At 39.8% G+C, this 7577-nt stretch overlaps 1 pseudogene; it reads right to left on the reverse strand.

The window, feature by feature from the left end:
- Positions 1 to 696: 696 nt before the first annotated feature.
- On the reverse strand, positions 697 to 1650 carry LOC102253957 (annotated as a pseudogene).
- Between the last annotated feature and the right edge of the window lie 5927 nt (positions 1651 to 7577).

Below are 7577 nucleotides of genomic sequence, written 5' to 3' on the forward strand. Positions count from 1 at the left end.
GTCATCATTAGGAGAGAATTTTATTTTAAAAGGGTCATCTTAGACTGCAAGGATGTCCATTAAACATCACAATTAAACATGCCAAAGGAGAAGCCATGTTGTCTAAATGCCCACTTAATCCACCCAAACATCTCAAACCCACCCTTTGCTTACCTTCTATAACCACTGAGGGGGGGGGGGCTTTTAAAAGTTTTTTTTTCTTTTTTTAAACAAGAGAAAGTAGACAGATACATGTTGGTAAATGCTAACTGTCCATATTGACATAGAGACACAGTGTAATCTCTGAGCCCAATATACAGAGAAAGGAGGAAAAAAGCAAGAATTCTATGCACTACTACACAGGGGTATAGCAACCTCCAGCTCCCAGCAGAGCTAAGGGAGTAGAAGGTTTTTCTTTTTTTCCCACAGAGCATGGTAGTGTTGATTCCATTAAGTTTTTCTTGAGACAGGAAGGGATAAAAATGAATTTGGAACAGAAAGGGGCAAATATTCTTTTCCCACTATAACCTGCTCAAGGTAAATTCCCCCCCCCCAAAAAAAAAATAAGGTGAGAACCATGGTGTAAAGGAGAGAAAAGAGACCTCAAAAACAGGGCGATTGAGCACAAGGAGGGGGGAGAAAAAGAAAAAAGAAACACTGCAACTTGCTCCCAGGGACTGGAGAAAATTAAAAAAGGTTGGAACCTATCAGTGTTCATTAATCATCTTCTCCTTCACCTTCCTCTCCTTCTTCCCCCTCATCATCATCTTAATTTTCTTCACCATCATCCTCATCCCCTTCTTCATCAATATCTTCCAACCCTTCCTCCTCATCATCATCATTTTCTTTTTCTCCTTCCGCTTCTTCATCATCCATGTCAGGAACCAAGTATTACTGTAATGGATTTGGCCAAATGTCATCTTTGATGACTTCTCCTAACTCATCTGCACCTGCATCAGAATGGTCAGTAAACCAGGTAAAGAAGCTTTCTGGTTCTTCATGCTGTCTCTTACTGCTGGCTTTATTCTGTGTTTGACTTGAATGTTTGGTCAAATCCTTTCCAGATTTCCATTTGATTTCAGTGGACTTCAAAGATGGATCACCACTCTCATTCAGATGAAACTCTTTGGAGAGAACTTTATTTTTGAAGTAAGGATTTTCATTAAAATAAAAATCTATTCTGTAACCTGATTTAATATCTTTAAACTCTGTCATTTCAACTCTTGTCAAATAATGCAGCGCCTCTTCATCTTCTTCTCCAAGCATTTCAGACACTTGTGGATGGTTGACAAATGTTGTTACCCCAAAATTTGGGATATTGGCGATCAATTCTGACCTCTTCTGAAAAGAATGGTTGGTGGAGTTTGTTATATTTCTGTTTCACTTTCAAAATCTTCTTACTGGCTTGTTCATTAAGTCTGTCTATTTCATTTTGTATTTTATCAATATGTTCAATTGCTTCTTGCTGTTCTTTTTCTCCCTTTGGCAAGTCTGACGGGTTGGCTTCTTCTCCAGGTTGGGGGCTAGAGGCACTTTTGGTTTCTTCATTTGAGGTGGGAGCGAGGACTGGCATTTGGGGGCCTTACTGTGAGGAAAGTCCGAGGATCTGAATGCTGGGAAGTTGCCAGGCTCAAAGGCGTGCTGAACACTGGTCATATGCTTTTTCTGCATCGATTGATATGATTATGTGATTTTTATCTCTCAATTTGTTTATGTGATGTATCACATTTATTGATTTGCAGATATTGTACCATCCTTGCATCCCCAGAATAAATCCCACTTGGTCATGGTGCATGATCTTTCTAATGTAATGCTATATCTGATTTGCTAGAAATTTGTTGAGGATTTTAGCATCTATGTTTATCAGGGATATTGGCCTGTAGTTCTCTATCTTTGTGGTGTCTTTATCTGGTTTTGGAATTAGGGTAATGCAGGTTTCATAGAAAGAGCTTGGAAGTGTGCCTTCCTCTTAAATTTCTTGGAATAGTCAGAGAAAGATACGTTTTAGTTCTTCTTTTAATGCTTGGTAAAACTCCGCTGTAAAGCTGTCCTGACCAGGGCTTTTGTTTGCTGGAAGATTTTTGATTACAGCTTCAATTTCATCAGTAGCTATCAGCCTATTCAGGTTTATTGATTCTTCCTGATTAAGTTTTGGAAGCTTGTATTCTTCTAAGAATATGTACATTTTGTCTAGGTTGTCCAGTTTGTTGGAGTAGAGTTGTTTGTAGTATTTAATTTTTTTAAATCCTTTGTATTTCTGTGGGGTCTGTTGTTACTTCACCTCTTTCATTTCTGATTTTGTTTATTTGGGTCCTCTCTCTTTGTTTCTTGGTGAGCCTGGCTAGAGGTTCAGCAATCTTGTTTATCCTTTCAAAGAACCAGTTCTTGGTTTAATTCATCTTTTGTATTGTTTATTTTGTTCTGGATGTCATTTATTTCCACTCTGATCTTTATTATTATTTCCTTCCTTCTGCTTACTCTGGGCTTTTCTTGTTGCTCTCTTTCTAATTCTTTAAGTTATAGCATTAGGTAATTTATTACAACTTTTTTGTTGTTGTTTTTTGAGGTAGGCCTGTATAGCTATGAACTTCCCTCTCAGGACTGCTTTCACTGTATCCCATAGATTTTGGATTGTTATGTTTTCATTGTTGTTTGTTACCAGAATGTTTTTTATTCCTTCTTTGATCTCTTTGGCAACCCAATCATTGTTTAATAGTATGCTATTTAGCCTCCAAGTGTTTGATTTTTTTTCATTGTTTTTATTGTAGTTGATTTCTGTTGGGGTCCGACCCCAGCAGGTCCAGGGGTTTCCAAAGGTGTGGACGGAGTCAGGGAAGAAGGAATGACATGGAGACCAAAGCCTAGCCAGGTTCTAGCCAGGATCTCCAGCCAGGTTCTGTCCAGGATCTCCAGCCAGGTTCTGTGTTTTATTGTCTTGTTACATCTGTATTTATACCAGTTGATTTTAATCCTATCAATTTCTATTCCAAAGGTTAGGGCGTTTCTTATCTCCATTCCAGGGAGTAAAGATTATGTAGCTTAAGCGTGATTGTTCGTAGTTAAAGTGATTAACTACCCGCCTGGCACTTAGTTAAGGGGTTTTATTCCCTCCCTAACTTCAGGGAAAAATCCCTACCTGGGGAAACAACCTTTCTCGGAGAGGTGACCTTGGTTAAAACACATAGGGCCAAGAAGGGGAGCAAACATATTAAGAACAGTATGCCATATACCCCAGGTCCCTTGAAACATATGCTGTGCAGATGTTTCTTCCCTGAAGCGACTCTGTCAAGCAGCAAGGATAGACCGGCTTCTGGCAGATTTCTAATTTTATGCCATTGTGATCTGAGAAGATGCTTGATATGCTTTCTATCTTCTTGAATTTGAAGAGAAGTTGCCTGTGTCCCAATATGTGGTCTAATTTTGAAAATGTCTTGTCTGCACTTGAGAAGAATGTATATTCTGTAGCCTTGTGGTAAAATGTTCTGAAGATGTCAATTAATTGCATTTGATCTAGTGAGTCATTTAGGACTGATGTTTCTTTGCTGAATTTCGTTTAGAGAATTTATCCATTGGCTCAATGGGGTACTAATGTCCCTTACTATGACTGTGTTGCTGTCAATCTCTCCCTTGATATCTTCCAGTAGCTTTTTTTTTTATGTATTTGGGTGCTCCTCTATTGGGAGCATATAAGTTTACCAGAGTTATATCCTCTTGTTTAATTGCTCCCTTTAGTATTATGAAGTGGCCTTCCTTATCTCTTGCTATGGCCTTCACTTTGAGGTCTATTTTGTCACATATAAGTATTGCTATCCCAGCTTTTTTTTTTCTTTTCATTTTTACTAAAAAAAAATTTCCATCCCTTCACTATCAGTCTATGTGAGTCCTTTGTTCTGAGTTGGGTCTCTTGTAGACTATAGATATATGGGTCATGTTTTCTTATCCATTCAGCTACCCATGTCTTTTGATTAGAGCATTTAATTCATTTTCATTTAAGGTTATTATTGATAGGTACTTGTTTGTCACCACTTTTATTCTTTATGCCTGTGTTCCTTCTTACCTTTTTATTTCTTCTTTTTACAGCAGTCTCTTTAGCATGTCCTGCATTGGTGGCTTGGTGGTAATAAACTCCCTTAGCCCATTTTGTCTATGCAGATCCTTATTTCATCTTCAATTTTGAATGAAGGCTTTGCTGGGTATAGTATTCTTGGATTCAGTCCCTTGCTTTGCATTACTTTGTATATTTCATTCCATTCCTTTCTGGCCTGATGTGTTTCTATTGAAAAAGCAATTGATAGTCTAATAGGAGATCCCTTATAGGTAACTTTCTGCCTCTCTCTGACAGCCTTAAGATTCTTAATTTGTTGGTGGTGTTTGCCAATTTAATTATGATGTGTCTTAGTGTCAGTCTTTTGGGGTTCATCTTGCTTGGGATTCTGTGTGCTTATTGAACTTGTGCGACCTTTTTCTTCCCAATATCAAGGAAGTTTTCTGTCATTATTTCTTCAAACAGGTTTTCTAATCCTTGCTCAGTTTCCTCTCTGTCTGGGACCCTTATTATGCAGATGTTGTTTCATTTCATGTTGTCCCAAAGCTTCCTTAGGCTCTCCTCATGTTTTTAAGTTTTTTTTTTCCAGTTGCTGCTCTGTGTGGGTGTTTTTTCCTACCTTGTCTTCTAGCTCGCTGATGTGGCCCTCTGCTTCTTCTAGTTTACTGTTGATGCTTTCTATTGTGTTCTTTATTACAGCAATGTCATCCTTCATTTCTCCTTGGTTCTTCATTTTCTCTTGATTGTTACACATGTTATTGAATTTGTCTTCCATCCTTTTTAGCGTCCTTGTGACCATTGCTCTGAATTCTTTCTCTGATGAATTGCTTGCCTCCATTTTGTTTACTTCTTTTTCTGGTGATTCCTCCTTTTCTTTCATATGGGGGCTGTTTCTTTGTCTCCCCATTTTTGCTCCTGTCAGGGTGTCTGGTTATGTGGCCCACTCTACCATATTAATCAAAAGGCACAAAATACAACTCTATAAGACATGACACTGAGGGAACAAAACATGAATGTTTTCACAACACCGATAACCCCAATAAAAGTGACCACCAGAGAAAATAGAATTAGGGGAGAGAAAAGAGTGCAAAAAATGATATTGAGAAAATGAAAAAAGGTAAGAGAAAAAAACAAAAGAAGAAAAAATAAGGGGAAAATATACATATATGGGGAGAAAACTCCACAAAACAAAAAAAATAAACCAAAAAATGCAAAGAACAAACACCCAGAAAAAAGGGGCGGGGACTGAATCTGCAGAGGCAGAGATTATTTCCAGAAAGTAAGGTAAAGGAATTGAATGAATGGGGGAATGGCCAATGTTCAGTATAGAGGAGGTTGAAAGAGAATGAGTGGATAAGAAGAAAAGTAAAAAACAAAAATAAATATAAATATAAAAATAGATAAAAATTAAAAATAAATGAAAAATAAAAAGACCAAAAAAATTCCCATTTCTTTAATCTATCTATCTATATATGCATCTATTTTTTGGAAAGGTAGAATAGGGTAGAGAGCAAATAGGCTTGAATTTGGTGAGTGAAATTAATTAAGCAATTAGGAGAAGAAGAGAACAAGTGAGGAGAGAAAAAACAAAAGCATAAAAAATTGGCTGTTGAAGAAAGAGAAAAGAGAAGGGTGCATGGACTTGGAGCAGGGGAGAGGAAATTAGATATATGAGTAAGCCAACAGAGACTACTATAATAGTAATGTGTTAATAAAGCAGATAAATAAGATCAATTTTTAACAAGGGGTAAAAAGAAAGGAGAAAGAAAAAAAAGCAGGAACAGGAGAAGAGAAACAGGATGAAAAAGGGAGAAGTGAGGAAGAAAAGGTTGGCAAAAAGGGCAAAATGAGATAAAGTAAAATAATGATAAAAGATAAAAATTGAATGAAGAACACTAATCCAAAATAAATAAATAAATAAATAAAGGGTTAAAAAATAAAATAAAATAAATTTTTTTCTTAAGTAAAAGTTAAAAAATGAAAAAGTGAAGTAGTGAAGTGTTGTTCTCTTCAGCTGAGTTTTGATGTCCCATGGGGGCTGGTTTAAGACCCCTTTCTACTGTTCTGTCTGCCACTTCTCAGTTTCCTGTTAGATAGTCAGCACCATGTTGAAATTCCCAGCGATCCACTGTACCTCTTTGTTTCCACAGCCTTGGTTTCAGGCAGGTAGGACCAATCTGCCCACTTTGTTTGTCTGCCTGCTTTCAATCATATTTACACAAGTGTTTATTTCTGACACGGTTTCTAGGTGGGGGTGTTGCTATATTAGTTTCCGGAACCAAATGGCCCCTCAACCCAGTCCGCAAGGGCTCCCTGGGGGTATTCAGATTCCTTGTTTCTCTGCAGAGCTCGAGGCTGGGTGCAGCTGTGCTCCTAGGAGGGGCCGGCTCTTCAGGAGAAAAATGGCTGTTTAGGGTTGAAGGAACCGGAGTGTCCCAGAGCTGGATTCCTGGTCACCTCTCCCTGTCTTGCTCCCTAGCCTCCACAAAACTGCACCTTCACCTGCACCGCAGCCTCGGTGAGTGTTTGTAATTGAAATATCCTGTGTACTGGGTTTAGCAAGTAAAAGCAAGGAAAATACAAAGACAGAGCAACCACACTGCTGCACTTTTCTCTCCCCCCCAGCACTGCATGGCCAGTGTAGAACTTCAGGCTGCCTTTCGGGGCGCAGCCTCCCATGGCTGTGGACTTAGATCTGGATTTCCTGGCTTGCAGCAGCCCTGTGGACCCCCTTCCACAGTCTAGTGTTATATGTGTCTCCAAAGGATGCTGACTTGGTGCAGCGCAGTTTTTTTCTGACCCTCTTGTCCTGGTAGTCAGGCGTCTCTCTCTCCAGCCCAGATCCCCAATCCTACCATTCTCCAGCAGTCCTCTTTCCTTTCTGGCTGCAGATTGTCTCACCAGCTGTGTTTAATTTGCCATTTCCAGGTGGATGTTATTCTATTCAGCTGTTTCTTCTATCTGTTCTGAAGGTGCAGGACATGTCCACCTATTCGCCCACCATTTTGTCTCCCCCTGGACAAACTTTTTAGGAGTCTGTGGCTGGAGAGGCTAGAGTCTTGGTGTTCATGAGTTTGCAGCTGAGGCAGCAGGTCCTTGGCTGGTGTGGCTGTGGGGTCCCAGGCAGTATCTTAGGGCTCCCCAGATGGGTGGAGGTGAGGCTGGGCTCCCAGTCACAGCAGCTCTCCCCTTCAAGATGGTGTGGCCTCTGCAGCAGAGCTGGCTACCCTGGGAGAGATTGCAGTGGTAGCAGAGGCTGCCTGGCTAAGGGAGCCTGGTCCGCCCACCCCCAACAGTCCTGCGGAATATAACTGTCTCTCTCTCTCTCTCTCTCCTCTCGCTCACACACACACACACACACACACACACACACACATGCCCCACAGGCACTCCCCTTTCAGTCCTTCACTCACTCAAACTCTTTCCCTCACTGCTGCCTTGTCGGCCGCCATCTTGGATCTCTCCAATGTGTATCTCTTTATGTTTATCTTATTCAAGATGTGCTGAGCTTCTTAGACCTTTATATTGAAGCATTTTCATTAGTTAAGAATCT

The sequence above is a fragment of the Myotis brandtii genome, unplaced genomic scaffold (genome assembly GCF_000412655.1).
Source record: "Myotis brandtii unplaced genomic scaffold, ASM41265v1 scaffold703, whole genome shotgun sequence".
Lineage (NCBI taxonomy): Eukaryota > Metazoa > Chordata > Mammalia > Chiroptera > Vespertilionidae > Myotis > Myotis brandtii.